The sequence below is a fragment of the Lonchura striata genome, chromosome 3 (assembly GCF_050655825.1).
Source record: "Lonchura striata isolate lonStrDom1 chromosome 3, ASM5065582v1, whole genome shotgun sequence".
Lineage (NCBI taxonomy): Eukaryota > Metazoa > Chordata > Aves > Passeriformes > Estrildidae > Lonchura > Lonchura striata.
In genome coordinates this window covers 66,445,094-66,460,896 of record NC_140705.1, presented here as the reverse complement: position 1 = coordinate 66,460,896, position 15,803 = coordinate 66,445,094, and the positions used below count along the sequence as shown (strand labels likewise).

The window sequence follows — 15,803 nt, the reverse complement described above, 5'->3', positions numbered from 1 at the left end:
ACCAATACATCCTTTATTAATAATATTTTAATGACAGTAAAGCTGGGTATTTCAGCCACTCCTTAATATCCTGTTCCAAAACAATTCAATACTGCCACTGTCACGCCTCCTGTTCCCAGGCATGCATTCCCCCTCTCCCTCCCCTCCTGTGAGTGCCCAATTTTGGCACTGATCTGATTCTCCAGTAAGCCAGTTCATGGAGCAAAATCAGAACAGGGAATAATGTCATGTTAATTTTCTGCTAGTTTAGCTTCGAGTCAGATGAATGTCAGAGCGAACAGAGGGAAAGAAGCATAGCCAACTTACACTGATCTAAAAATCACACCCTTAGCATTTCCTAAGGACAACCTTGGAGGGGAGAGAAAAATCAAGGTTCTACTCAACACTACATCAGACTTTTCTGATTTTACATTACCTTAGCACTAGAATAAACATTGAAAAAATTAAAAACCTAGCCCAATCACACAAAGCTGCTTCTGGAAGCTGTTACAAACAAGCAACAATGTAGGCCTGTAGGACAAGAGGAAGGAGGAAACATACAAGTTCTAGAGAAGCTATACAAAGGGTAAATAACAGCAAACCACTTCCTTCAATTGACAGCAGCTATAATTGGAAACAACTCTGTCAAAACACAGCACCTGAACTGAAAGGCAGTGGAGAAGCTTCAGAAAGGTTGGTAGGAAAACACCAAGAGAGAACCTCCCACCAAGGGTTAGGAAAGAAAAGACTTTCAGCTATTTAACACAGTACTATAAGCAAAAAAATGGTCACAGAACTCCCTTTTTCCGACAATCCTCTCCTCTAGAAGGGCAATTGAGATCCTTAGATATAAAGAGTGTCCATATTAGGAAGAGACTCACAGCTGGGCTGCCATAGTTTTAGGCTAACAAAGCTTTACTTTGTATCTGCAATTATCTTCACCTGTGAAACCACACTGGCAGAAATCCCTGGGGTAATAGTGGAGGACTTTTGACAGCTGCCAGGAAAAAGGGGGAAAAGGAAGGGTGAAGTGTGATCATGGAAAACTAGTTGTTGCTTTCTCTTTCTTCTCCATTAGTTCCCAAACCAACACATATAAGGACAAACCCAAGAGCACCACTGCAAGATTTGGGAGGAAGCCTCTAGCTCCCACTTATTTTCTGCCAAATTCGTAGTAGTAAAAAATAAACAAAAATCCATCCAATAACCCACACCAATACTAAGATGAGATAACAGACACTGATAGGCATGAGTCAAATAGAGATACTCATGATGGTGCCCATACAACTTGGTTTTCCTGTTGCTTTTCTTCCAAGGCCCTATGTGATGCCCAAGTAGGGAAAAGCAACAGAGAGATCTCTAAGCAGCTATTCCTCTAGCTCCCAGTTAGCTTCCCTTATCTTCTTCTCGAATAAAATACAGATTTCCCATCAAGAAACTGATAATACATAATTTTAAAAATTGCTATTTTTGTAGGTTCCCCATGTTTCACTATGAACTGTCTTCAATGAAGACAAGAGTGCTAGTGTTAGCGTTCAGGAACACACATAATCATGGGATATGATTATATGCAGGTCTTTTATTGAAAGCTCTGGGAATCAGGAGTACAGACCCAAATCTGACTCTGACATGGCTTTCAAGCTGAATGTGTTTTATATTCTGTTGTTATATAACTTACATATTAATTATTAAACTTATATTATTCTATTGTATACATTGACTTTATTCTAGCACAAGTTTCTCGTGATCTTTCTTAGGCCCCTGACCACAGTTTCTCATGATTATTCTTATGATTAAACAGTAATTATATTTAATTACTAAACAATCATTACATCTAACAATTATATCATTTATCATGTACTAGCTACACAGGTGCAACTCTAGCAAGATACAAGGCCTTCATGTACCTAGAGTATTTATTTTTTTCAGGGCCTACTAAGCTTAATTTTCCTTTTAACCCTAAATCCCCATGATTTTAAAACCCTTTTACTATCACTAGTTGTCCTCCATCCTTTCAGTAAGGAAAGGAAAATGTGATCACTGCATTTGCTGTTATGTAAGGGACTAATACCACTGATCATTTTTTCTGCATTTTACTCCACACAAGATTCAGGGGAAGGGGATTAACAAGGAAAGGGGAGAGGAAAGCCAGGAAGAGCTGAAATGTCTCCAGCACTCACAGCTTCTCAGTACATATTGTTTCCTGCTGTAACAACCATTAAAAGACGATCACTAACCCTTTTACAAAAATAACTTATCATCTACTTTTTTCCTACTTTAAACTAAAATACCTTACGAGAACCCTGACAACAGATACATACTAACAAAAAAACTAGCTACTCAAAAGGAAAAAAATAACTAAGTAACCTGCTCTGAAAAAGGTGGACAAGGAAAAGTAATAGGAAAGCTGAGGAGGAATAGAAAAGATGCCTCATGGCACCAGCTGAGTAAAGAGCTTCTAGCCTTGTAAGGTCTTCCACTTTTTCACGTCACTTGGGAAGAAAAAAAGAGTCCCACAGCAGCAGTAAGTTTTACACAAGACTAAAATTCACATAAAAAATCCAGAGGACTTGCAACTAAGATTTTGTCCTTGCGTGATCCCTATTCCAAGCCGTCTTTGTAAAATGTGGGCAGAGAAGCAGAAAAGAAGTGCAGAAATAAACAATTTCTACTCAGATTTTGACTTCCCACTGTGTTTTCTGGATATCTTCTGAATATATTTTCTGGATATTGATATCAGCTGATAGCCTTTTACTAAGAAAAAAAGAGGAAAATATAAAAAGTACATACAATTAAGAAGAAGAATAGTTAAACCTTAATGTTTATCTTCGAACCAGAGATATAGCCAGAGATTGTGTATTTTCAGGAAACTAAAGAAAGCAGACAACCCATTTTATGAAAATAAATATTAAACAAGAGCACAGTGAAAAAGTAACTCTGCTAGTCTGGATATCTCTTCACAGCTTTGACATCCTAATACATTTCTTGCATTTGCAACAAAGATAAGAGGCCTGTTAATAGAAGTAGACCGACTTTTGAAAGATAAAATTAACAGTGTCACACAGATAAAGCACCAAAGGATTCATAACTATTTAGCTCTGTATTTCACAAGAATTCAATTTTTATTCATCCCAATCTTCTAATGCTTGTCCTGCAAAAATAATAAGCCATAGGTTACAGACAGGCATAATTAAAAAATGCAGATGGGGACTTAACAGAGGAACTGGCAAGATCCAAGATATATTAAAAAAACATACCTCATGCTTTAATTTTGTGATATCACCACTGTTCCCCGCATAAATAAATAGCCAATTAACTACTATTCCTTCCAATTACATTCTAACAAGAGATTCAGAAAGGATGGTAAAGGAATGACAACAAATTCTTAAGTTCACAAGGCAAAAAAATCTGCACTGCTAGGCTTCTCCTAAATCAATTTAAAATCCCAGTCTATCCGTATATACCAGAAAACAAAGCTACAACAGCCAGAGAAGGTAGCAATAGTCAAACATAAAATGAGAAAGGGCTTTTGAAACCAGTGAATTTTGACAGTCTGCAGTCACTGCAGGCATTCTGCAGCATTCATTGAGAGGACAGTGTAAGGTGATGATTTGCCCTTATCACAAACAGGCAGCAGCTTGAAGTCACACAGACAATGCTGAAATACTGTTTTGTCCAAGACTCTTAAAAACTTCAAACATAAAGACAAATTTCTTTTAACTAACAAGATCCCATGCTAGTATAACTCTAAATATTTTTCTAGATTAAGTATTCCTCTCAAACTATATTATGTTGAGGCAAGTTGCAGGTCTTAATCTCATTTGTGTTGGCAAGAATTTCCCCACTCATTGATGGGGAGTGGAAAAAACCTTCCAGAGGGTTGCCCCTGGCTCTGCCCTGAAGAAACATAAGCTTCAGTTTAGCCTGTTATTTTGGCTGGTTTCAACAGGAAGGAAGCCTGTAGCTTCATCAACTCTGTTAACTCCATTAAGTGGTACTTCAAGATACTCTCTTGTCACAGCAATACTACTGGCAACCAAAACCCCTAAGAAAAGAAACAAAATCAATATAATAAACACAACCAAGAAAACATGAAAGAAATCACAGCCTAAGCTTTTGCTTGAAGAAGTTATTGGTATCTACCAGCCCAGAATCTAAACATGCAGGCCAGATTAGCAACTACTGCTGAGTTCCAAAGTCCAGTCAACATCTGCAACTTGAAGAAAGTTGTTTCTTCCTGAAAGAAAGAGAACACCTACAGACTAGTTTTAACTTACTCATCTTTAAATGAAGCTTTGTCTTCATTAATATGTTTGAATAGCAGATTATAATTTAAGAGATTCACTAATTTTGTCTTTTAACTATTAAAGGTTATAAAAGGCTCCAACTCTAGGCCACAAATAATGCTCCCTTGTAGTACACAAGTCAAACATTAATATTATTACAAAACATCTGTTTTGCCATCCTAATTTAGCCACATTTTTCCTCAAGAGTCAACAAGTGCTGCACCTTTTTTCTCAATCTTTCTCTTGCCATAGTTTACATAACTCATTGCACTTACACTTACCTATTAGCCACACTTTGACTAGTCTCAGTGGGACCTGAATTTCCTACTGCATTGCAAAACTGCACTACAGCATTTAAAGATCAGAAAACCTTAGAAAAAACTCTTTCTTGATGACAAAGAGAAGACTGCTAGGGTTCTTGCAGGCACCATCACTTAAAGCTAATTAAAATACAGCTGTTGAAAGCATTTAAGAGCCTTTGATTATGTCCACGCAAGAGGAGAAAAATTACTGTTACCACCTTTCGTCCAGGTAGGTCACTAGTGAAGATTTTAGTGGTAGAATCCACATACATGGGTTCTGTGGTGAAATTAATTCAACTAATTAAATTAGTTCTCCTTTTTGAAGGGCTAGCTTTTAATTTACACCATTTCGGTATTTCAGTTGGGGACTCTGTGAACAGCTGCAGTGCCACAGTGCGTAGGGATGAATCCTTGAGCTGGTCTTGATGCTTCTCTGTCACAGGACTACTCTCAGGTCTATAGTTTCATGAGGGGTTTTCATCATCCACAATACCAGCTTAATTAACTCTTATTTCTTCTATCTATCTATTCTTCTGGTTTTTTGACCATAATTCAGTTTTGCAGAAAAATCTGTTTGTGGGCTTATACTAAAACCACACCAGTGAACTCAGAGGAAAGGATGACAAGTCCATGCCTTGTCGCTGAGGTAGCACAAAACAACCCCCTCAGTGTGAAGTTACAGGAGGCTTTCAGACTGATCCAGCAGCTCCTCAGCACCCAGGGCTGTCTCAGCCCACAAGATCACCTAAGTTTAATAGCAATCTGGTTAATTTTCTAAACACCCATACAGAAACTGCCCTGGCTCACAAATAGATAAGACCAGAACAAGGGACCACCTGCTTGTGTCAGTGAAAGCAATCTTCCCTGTTCAGTCACAGCAAAATATCAATGGTCCCTGATACTCACAAACACTTGTTTTCCTCCATTTTTTGCTCTGAACCTCCTATCTCAAAGCCATTTTTAATATTACTTCAAGAGTAATTAATGCATGCACAATACTGACAAAATAGCGAAAGCATTCCTTTAATGACAGCTAAGCCCTGTTTTTGTATCAACAAAGCAAAACTACTCACTCAACTTTGCAGCTCTTCCAGAAAAATAACACCATTCTGCACATGTAACTGCACTACACCAGCAATCTCTGTATACAATCTGTGTATGCATCCATCCTTATGGAAGGATGACACTCTTTCATCCATCCAAAACCGTGCAGCCATGCTGGTACCTTTCCCAGCTTTGACAAAACCAGTATCATCAGAGCAGTCAAGATACCGCATTGTCAAACTGGTATTTTTCCTCCACAGCATGTGTATGAAAGCACTACTGGCAGAAATTGTATTTTCCTTTTGATCTGGAAACCACAGGGGTTTTCAGCCCCATGCAGGGGAAAAGAAGAAACAAATAATGGGTATTTTCTCTGAACCTTGCTGCTTCACACCAGAGACTGGAAAGAACAGGAATTTCCACAATTCAAATGACAGCTTTCACCTGCTGCTTACAATTTATTTTATACTCCTTCACCAAGTATTATGGAAGAGGAACAAAAAAGATGAGTTGCACTTTATGCATGGAAAAGAAAGATCAACATGTGCTTCTTGTAGAGGCACAAAAAGTGATCCTTTAGCAACGTTTTTTTACACATACATTCATATTAAGTTTTAACTCAGACACAGAACAAAAACAAATATACATTTTTAAGAAATTGCTTGTGCTTAGATTTTCCTTGTATTCAACTCATTTTCTGAAGAAATAAGAAGTTCTCATTCAGAGTGAAGCCCCAAGTGTGTCACTCTGATAAACTTCAGCTCTCAGCTTTGATACACCGACCTCTACCCTAAGCAGCTACCAATGAACACAAGCTAGTGAGGGTCTAACTCAAGTAATTTCATACCTCTTCTATGAATTTTCCAGGCAAATATTAAAAGTAATGTCAAAACATCACTGAATGAATTACAGCTATCAAAGACAGTTCTAATTAATTTTTAAAGACTGGAACAATTTTAAAATTACTGGAGAACTAACAGGCCTAATAAAGAAAAATACTTTGCTAAATGTCTTTGCCTAATCCAACATAGGTACCTAGGTAAACAAACATATTATTCATGGGACTGCAAACTCTTTTAGGACTGGCTTATTTAATAAATATTTGTACACTGCCTTGCACAAAAGGGCCTAATACACATTAAACTCTAGTCAATACAATATAATAATCTCGTATTGGCAGTCATTACAGTAATGACAGTTTTAAATACACAACTTTTTGCATACAAAATAATCTTATCCCCATTTACCAAAGAGTAGTACTTAAAAAAAAAAGAGAGCAAGACACCAGAATTTTTACTGCTTTGTACTTCTCAATCTGAAATGCCTTTTTAAGCATATTTTTGCTGAGCTCCTGAAGATAGTCTGTTCCCAGGCTCAAGGCTGTTAAACTTAAGAAGGATCGTTAAGAAAGATAACCTACTATTCCCTTTGAAAAACAAATGCTTGTTCAACAAATGGAAAGTTACAGTTTGAACCAGTTGAATGAATAGAAAGAAATCCAAGTACAGAACTCAAGATCTTTTTTTTTTCTATCATTCTCTCAGGAAAGCCTAAATGAAGCAGTGGCAAACTTAGTAATGATACTCTGAAGAAGAGACAAAATGGGAATGAAGTGACAAGTGCTGAATCAGTCTCTTCAGAAAGGTTAGAACAAAAAGAATGGCATAGTCAAGTATAAACAAGAGGGCACTAATGCTTCAGCTATAAAGTACAGATCAGCATGCCCAGGCAAGGTAAATGGAGAGGATATGAATGACCAGATTTCCTCTTTTCTAGCCTGCCTACAAAAATAATAGGATGTTAGTGAAGTGGCTGGAGGAGATAAATTCTGCATGGCACAGATTTCTCAAAGAGTAAAGAAAAAAAAATAGAAAACCCAAAAAACTATTAATGCTGTAAAACACAGGAGAGTATTGCAAATAGATGTATAGCACAGCAGGGATGCAAGGAGGGGAGACTTCAGTTCTTAAGAGTTTATACACAATATAAATTGACAAAAGATACAATTACAGACCACAGTGTACAACTTAAATGTTCATTTAATTGTGTGCTTTTTTCCCCCCTGTATATAGATGAAACAGTTAATTTTTTTCTACCTGAGGAAATCAGGCTTAGGACTTACATGTGTAAAGACTTTTCTGCATTTCTAGCCTTCAGTACGAAATAGAAATCAATTTCCAGAACCCAAATAGCTTCAAGAAAAGACATAATTTATCTGAATGTACATGTCACTCACAGCTTCTGAGGCATCAGATCAGTAGCTAATGTGTGGCATAGTTAAATTTTGAAATTTACTGTATTTTTTTAGTTACTTTACTAAACTTGTCTCACTTACCCTGTTAAAAAAGACATTCTGAGAACACACTGATAAACTGATGGATCAGCAAGAGATTTTTACACACAGAGCAATTTCCTTTGAAAAACGCATTCTAAAGCCCCAGCTTTGAGTCTGTAAGAGTTACTCCCTAAACATTTATACTCAATCTTTCTACAAATCAACTATAAAAACACCTGATAACAGGAAAGCATATTATTGAAAAATAAAGACAGGCTGCAGCAAATAAAACTAAATGGTTGCTGTTAAAGAGCATTTCCCATCTGCCAGTGATTTCTTATCCACTTCTACTAGCACTGTGGACAAAACAGAGGTGCACCAGGCAAATAATTATTTCTAGGCTCAAGAAACTACATAAAAAATTTTAGTCTGTAACAAATCTATATTAAAAAGCAAATAATTTCAGGCTTACTAAAACAATTTGATAATACCATGGCTCAAAAAATCAGTTAGACGTGGGAGTACATCTCATGTACCATTGGCCACACAGACAATGACTGAATAATACTACCAGCATGCAACCAACATGTAAGTCACATTATGTAAAGAAGCTGTAACTATACATGATATAACAATAAAATAATGCTTTTGATGGTGTATTTTGAGACAAACATGTATGTCTTACACACTTACGTAGCTCCTCCCTTACTCATGCACATTCTTGCCGCACGTTGCTTCACACTCTGTGCCAGTCTGGGCACTCCTGTTGAATCAGACCCACACAAACACAAGCGCAGGACAGCTCAAGAGGCTCTGTAACGCGTGGAAGCAACTGTATCACCAAAACTTTTTTTTTTAATCTTCATCTTCTTAAGAACCTATTTTAATGTGATTTTTGTTCAGAGTGCTGTCCCAGAAACAGCAAAATATAATCCCATTTCCCACAGATTTTCTCTGTGTCTCAGCCATGCCCTTGTGCTCCAGTTAGTCACGTTCCACCTCTATCCCAGATGCCTATTATCTTACCACTCTCTTCCAAGCACTGGCCACAGTATACTTAACCTCTCACGTCCTCTAACTACTGACTGGAGAAAAGAGTACAGCACTTCATACCTGGTTCTTACCCCACAGACAACTGGCAGCTAAGTACAGGTAACTGCTAAATTAATGCCAAATTTTCCCCTAAAGAGATGATCTTAATGAAGCCATTAACTTTAACAAATTTAACTTTTGTTCAACATTATTATAACACCTTTCACACCTTGACTCTTGGCTAATTTCTCTGCTGAAATTTTGATGAGTTCAAATTTTACTGACACACAAGATTAAATGAAATATGACTACTCAAGATTTGTGACTTTAGAAAAGCAAATGAAAGACAGTTTATACACTACACAAATATATAAAACCAGCAAATATTTCTTTAAAAAACCCCACAGAACATAGGTGCATATCAACATTTTATCCACAAGAGAAGAGCTAAATCTGAACTCCCAAAGTGCAAAAATTTATTTCCTACCATGTCCAGTTAACAAAGGCAACTTAAAGAAATTGCACATACCTGTTTCGTCTGTCCTTTTAATAATTACTTGCATCGTCTGATAATTTTCAAGTGCATTTTAAAGGACATATAAAATCTCACAGATAAAAAGGGTTCTACAAATTTCATGAAAACTGGCAGCTCCACAGAAAAAAGTAACTTGAATTCGTGCTTTCAATGAGAGTAAAAGCAGGTTGAATTCTGCCTTCTCCATTGGCAGCCCCAGAAGACCAGCCAGCCAGCACCACATAGTACCAGATTTGATTAATTCTGGAACAAGTATAAGATCCTTTCCATTTAAGTGGTAATCTACCTTAAGTTAATCATCAAAGCAGTGAGCATATAAAGTGGCTTTGTCCCATTTTTGGCAAATTCTAGCAAACCTAACAATATCATGACTAATAGGTGTACAGCCCTAGTTGCTTGGGTGATTATTTTGTAAAAACTCATACATACAACCAACACTTTTCTCCTGCCACTGAGTATTCCGAAGTTAATGCTTTTTTAAACGCTAAAGGGAGCACAAGGTTTAAATCCATGCTGAAACACAGATTCTCAAATAATGGAAAAATTAAATTCTGTTCATAGTACAAGCAGGATCTGAATGAGTTTTAAACCACTCATTATTAAAGACAGCGAAATCTGATCTTCATCTGTGCTTAGAATAGAAAAGAGCTACACATTTTGCACATTGCTACAAAAATTGATTCCACATAGCATTTTTCTAAGAGTAGAATGCATATTTCAAACAAGAAAAAATGTATTTTTCTGGTAAAATTTTCTGACTAGGTATTAAATTACAATTTATTTAGCACATTATCAAATTACGCTTGACTTCTTGCAACCAACAAAAAAAATCTAATGCATTCTAAAAATATTAAGTATTTAACTATACCTTAAGTATAGTTGCCTATGGCAACAGGAATATACCAAGCGATGCCGTTCAGTCAGCAATGGTCATGGTCCAAGAATATTGGGATACTACACACAAACCCCACAGATCTTTTAACTTTACTTATGTCAAGCTATTTCACTTGGTTTCACTAGAATCCAATTGCTACCAATCAAGGAACACCACCTAAAGCAATGTAACAGAAACCAGAAAACTCAGTAAATGTCTGTATAGCATCTGCAGTAATTTCTTGATTGAGAGTTTTACTTGATGATCAGTTCAATAAAAACAAATCCCTAACTTTATTACAATTAGGATAAATGTCTACAAAAACTTCTGTCAGGGAAAGCATCAATATTATGTCAATGATTTTTTGGTAAGCATTCTCGAGAGAGGGTGAAACTGAAACAACTATTATACCAAAAAACTCCTGATGACATTGAAAAGTTGATAAAAAAATATTTTCCAATTGTACATCTGACAGCTTTCTTGCTTTCATAGTTGCATTTAAAAATGTGAAATCCAAACCAGACCAGGTTGCTAAGAAGGGTTCAAGATGTCTTAGGGCATCTAGCAGCATTTCTCCTCCTTGAAACAGAAAGCACACACTTGGCCCAATTGAGATAACCTACTACAGCAATGAAGTGAGAAAAACCCAACTTGAATCACTGTATACAGTCGTGGTAAAAAAGTTACCTTTCATGTCAAACATATAAATGTTCGAATTTTGAATATAGCTTTTAAAAAATCCAGTTCTGAATCACTGGAATTTCTGTTCTGTTTTCTGTAAAAGCACCAACAGTAACATTGTTCAGCATTCCGCTTGCAGCAGCTCAGAAAAGATCAGCCTGATCCCGCAGTCCTAAATTTACAGTCATTTTATAAACTTGAGGTCATATCTGACCAACTTATTTCTTCCAGTGTTTCCAACCATGGAGATCATGATAAGGAGGCAGCACTTGTAACAGGATGAACAGTAACAGTTTTATGTTTCAAAATACATTCTCACAAAGAAATAATTTGCTAATAGCCCTTTAAGCTACATAGCAAAAAAAAGTTGTGGGTTTGGTTGGTTTTTTTTTTTTTCCCTGAGAATAATCTCTTCAACAGATGACAGGTTTAATTCTACAAGACTCAAAAAACATACCAGCTACCTGTAAAACCAAAAACCACTACAAAATAACACAAGACCTTGGCCTTCAAAGCAATGCCATGGTGCAGAAAAACACTATTTCTGTACTGTCACTGTTGGGAAAGAGAAGTTTCTACCAGGACGCTATCATAGGAAGAGTGCCCATTTTCAAGAATTCTATGATTGTATTAACAGACATAAAGGAACAGAGTAGAATCATTTGACTTCTCTTATGTTGAGAAAGATAATGGTTTGCATTTCACAAAGTCTTGAAAAGCTGGCATAAGCAAAGGTAGCATAGCAAGATAGCACTGCCCTCACATGTAATGATAGGGATGATGCTTTATCAAGTATCTCTTAAACACAAAATTGAGACAACCCAAACTGAGTACCTCTCCCAACCACCTTCCTTACCTCTTCCCCTTTGGAGGCTCTCTCCCCTGTGAAGCAACATGAGAAAAACCACCCAGGTCTTCTCCGTTTTTACAAGAATTTGAGACTCAATTGAGGGTTCATTCTGGTGCAGCACAAATCAAGGTACTATCTGCAGTTAAGAATACCCAAGTTAAACATGTGGATCACAGTCACAACTGACTGAAATTTCAATTTAAAACAGAGAGCAGGACTCACTGAAGCTGATGACATGTCTCTCCTAACCTGTCAGTGGAACTTCCCTCTTGCCAAAAGCAGGTATCGGAATACAGTTACAACAGTATAGGCAAAGAATAAATAACTGAAATGTGTATGTGAAACACAAATGCCTAATTATCTGGCAAATCTACAGCTAAGCTGAAAATTATTCTTGATTTCAGTAAATTGTGGCCAACAGTGAATATAACGCTATTGCTGCAGCATCATTATCCCTCCTTATAAAGTAGTGCATGAACAGTACCATTTTGGTGGGTAGAATCATGACATGAATTAATGTGAACAGTCTAAGACTCTATCTGACTTATGCTGATGTTTAGAAGGCATATGTTAGAGTTGAAAATTATATGCAGCACCATTTTCAGAGTTCTACAGGTGAAGTCCAGAAACTGCTTTATCAAGTCTGTATCAGAGATCCTAAACTTACTACTGGAAAACCACACCTGAAACCCACTCCTTAAGAAGCATCCCTTTGGAATTCCTTTTTTATGTATGTGCTTACCATCATTAATACAGAAATACCCACAGGTGTTGGGAACAAATCAGGCCCTGCCAGCCACCAGGCACAGCACAAAGAACACCACCAGGTTTCTTCCCTGAAGGCCTTGCCTACATCAAACAGGACTGAGCATTCAGACTTTTCATACGAGCCTTCCAATGAATGAAACAGAGTACTACACACCTCCGCAGAGCGTTCCCACGTCTCTCAGAGGGACAAAACAGAAGAAGGGAAGAAAATGAGAAACGCTATGCATCTCCTCCCTGCAAAACAGCTCTTATCAGAGCCATTTCAAGAATTTCTACTCGACAACTAAATTGACTGGAATAATGGAAACCAACGTCCCAAATATACTATATATGGAATCGAGCCCAGCCAGCCCCCGCAAAGGCACGGGGCACCAAAACCTCACACCTCAGACACTCGGGTACTCATCCTCAAATGGCGGAGTCTCGCCCGCCGCACTCACACCTGTCACCTGCCAGGCGCCGGGCCAGCCCCTCCCTCTCTCTCCCCCTCCCTCCAGCAACCAGGCGAGCCCGCTGGCAGCTCCCGCCCCTCCCCGGGCAGCCGCAGCCCCCCGATCCCTCCCCGCGTCGGGAAGCTCCAGCGACTCGCGGAGGAAAATAAGTTTCCATCTCTGCCTGAACGCCCCGCTGCGCGGAGGCTTCCCGTGCCGTCCCTTCGCTCCCAGCACGCCGGCAGAGCGGGGTGCCGGGCTGCTCCCTCCCCGCGCACAGGCCTTCCCCGTCCCCCTCACCCTGGCGCAGCCCGGGGCGCGCTGAGCGCCCGCGGGAGCCCGGCCCCCGCCCTGCCAGCCCCCGCGCCTCTCCCTGCAGCACCCGGGATGGGACCGCGAGCCCGGCCCGGGGAGTCGCCAAGGCCCGCTCGGCGGGGTCAGCCTTACCCTGCTGCCGCTTCTCCTCCTCCTCCTCCTCCTCCTCCTCCGCCGCCCCCACAACCAGGGCAGCAGCCGCCGCCACTACCGCCGCCACTACCGCCACCAGCGCCGCCGCCGCCTCCGCCCGGCAGGGGGGACCCCGCCGACCCGACCCTCTCCGCAGCCTCCCGCCGCCGCCGTTCCGCTCCGCGGGGGGAGGAGGCGGAGGAAGGAGGAGCAGGAGGAAGGAGGGCAGGGGGGTCCGTGCTGCCGCGGCGGCGGGCGGGGCGGGGTGGGGGTGTGCGGGGTGTGCGTGCGGTGGCTGTGGCGGCGCCGCTCCCGCTCAGCCGGAGCCGCCGCTGGGGCCGCGCGCCGCTCCCGGCCCCCTCCCCCCGCGCTCTCTGCGCTCCGAATCAAAATAGAGCGACAATATGGCGGCGGCGGCCCCAGCATCGCGAGACCGCGCCGCGAGCGCTAACGGGGATGCGCCGCGCGCCAATGGGCGCCGGGGCGGGCGGGGGCGTGGGCGGGGGGGAGAGCGCGGGCGGCGCCTCCGCCGGCTCCGCCCTCAGGGCGGGGCGCGGGCGGGAGCGCGGCCGCCGCCTCAGCGCTGCCGCCGCACCGGGACGGCCGCGGCACCTCACCGCGGAACAGCGCCGAGCTCGCCGCGGCACCTCACCGCGGAACAGCGCCGAGCTCACCGCGGCTGCTCACCACGGGACAGCGCCGAGCTCGCCGCGGCTCCGTCCTGCCCTGCCGCCACCGCTCCGCCTGCCCCCCGACACAGGAGGGAGCGGGGCAGGCGGTGGCGCGTAGCCGGGCTGCCCGCCTGGAAAGCAAGCCGGGTCTGAATGGGCTGGGGAAGGAAGGGCAGCATCTGCACTGGAAAAAAAAAAAAAAAAAAAAAAAAAAAAATTAAGAAAATTAATTCAGCCCTCCCTCCCCCCGCCCTCCAGTTTATAACGAAAACGGTTATTTCGAGGGAATTGCCAGACGCTTTCTATCAGAAATAGGAGCGCTTGCTCCACATTACTCAGAGTTCGTGATTTCCATCATCCCTCTGAGGCAGAGCTCTGACTAATCATCTCCCAAAAATGTCGCCGGCTGACATGGCCCGGTATTCTGGTGAATCCCTCTTCCCCTGTCAGCTCCACCAACACCCTGGCCCAGTTCACGACAGACATCCTTAATTTTAGTGGGGAGTCCAAGTAGGTCTTTGTATTTCTGTAATTTGGGAAGTTTCAGCTTCAATGAAAAGACAACTTTCTCATGACATTGTAAAATCATCCAGTAAATCAGCTGAGTTTCAGGGTTGTGATACCTTACAATATCTACTCCTTATTCTTCCTATACTTGCTTTCTTCCTGCATCTCTTGAATCTTCCTCCTTCCTCCCTGCAATGAGCAGGTGCTGCCCATGTTGTCTAACAGTAGTCCATCTATCCATCCTTATGTCATCTTACTCTGAAAAGTACTGTCAGACACAAATAATTTTAATGCAATCTTTATCATCTACAGCAGAGGGAAATTGCCAGAAACCTTGCAACCTAGAATGGGACCTGCCAAGGAAAGGGATGTGCTGAAGCTTTCAGCTTTTCCCATACAGTGGGGCTGGAACCAATAGAGAGAAAGGTTTTCTCCACCACTTTAACTCTCAGAGGCACCAGTGATTTCCGGCATGTGCCAGTGTGTGTGAAAGGTGCTACAAAAGGGCCAGGCCATAATCATCTCAAACATTAAAACTATCCCTTGCACTATCCATTTCAGGGGTGTGACAAGAGAGAGCTGCACTTTCTTTGCAAGACCTCAGCTGTTAGACCGGCCAGTTAACAATTGCAACACTTAATGACAGAAATTAATAAAAAATCTAGCATGCTGTAGGCAGGAACTAAATTACTCATGACAATTTAGGCTAAGTGTTCTGTTACAAGAAATAAAGACAACCTTGCCATTGAAACAATGGGTATTTACAGAAATTATTGGAAATGCATTTTCCAAATGAAAGCATTAACACATGAAAAAATCCCTCTCAACTACATTTAGTTAAAGCTGTCAGAATCCTGAGGGAAGCAACTGCAAGGATTGACTGCTTGGAGTAGGCAGGGAGAGAGAAAATACCAAGGAGTCTAATAGTGAGTTGTTATGCTGTGATGGGGAAAAAATAGAAAAAAGGGGAAGAGGAAGACAGCTTTTTTCCCCTCATAAAATGTGGAAATATGGGGGGGGGGGGGGGGGGGGGAGGGTGTATGTATGTACATTCCGGTAAGAATCAGTTGCTTTCATAAGCTGCAACAGAGAAGTCTGCAGTTCTTTTGTACATCAGCAGC

General features: G+C 41.0%; 1 protein-coding gene across 3 annotated transcripts in view; it reads right to left on the bottom strand.

Moving 5' to 3' along the window:
• TAB2 (TGF-beta activated kinase 1 (MAP3K7) binding protein 2) overlaps window positions 1-13,754 on the bottom strand; it is a 60,303-nt gene extending 46,549 nt beyond the window's left edge. The window contains exons 1-2 of one of the 3 annotated variants that reach the window (XM_021527034.4): window positions 13,505-13,754; window positions 11,865-11,994 (exon numbers count right to left, since the gene is read on the bottom strand). The gene's annotated coding sequence lies outside the window, so the exon portion shown is untranslated. Of the gene's footprint in view, window positions 1-11,864; window positions 13,272-13,504 lie in introns of those variants that run through there. The other 2 variants (XM_021527036.4, XM_077782127.2) reach the window with 2 other exon arrangements.
• Window positions 13,755-15,803: the final 2,049 nt, after the last annotated feature.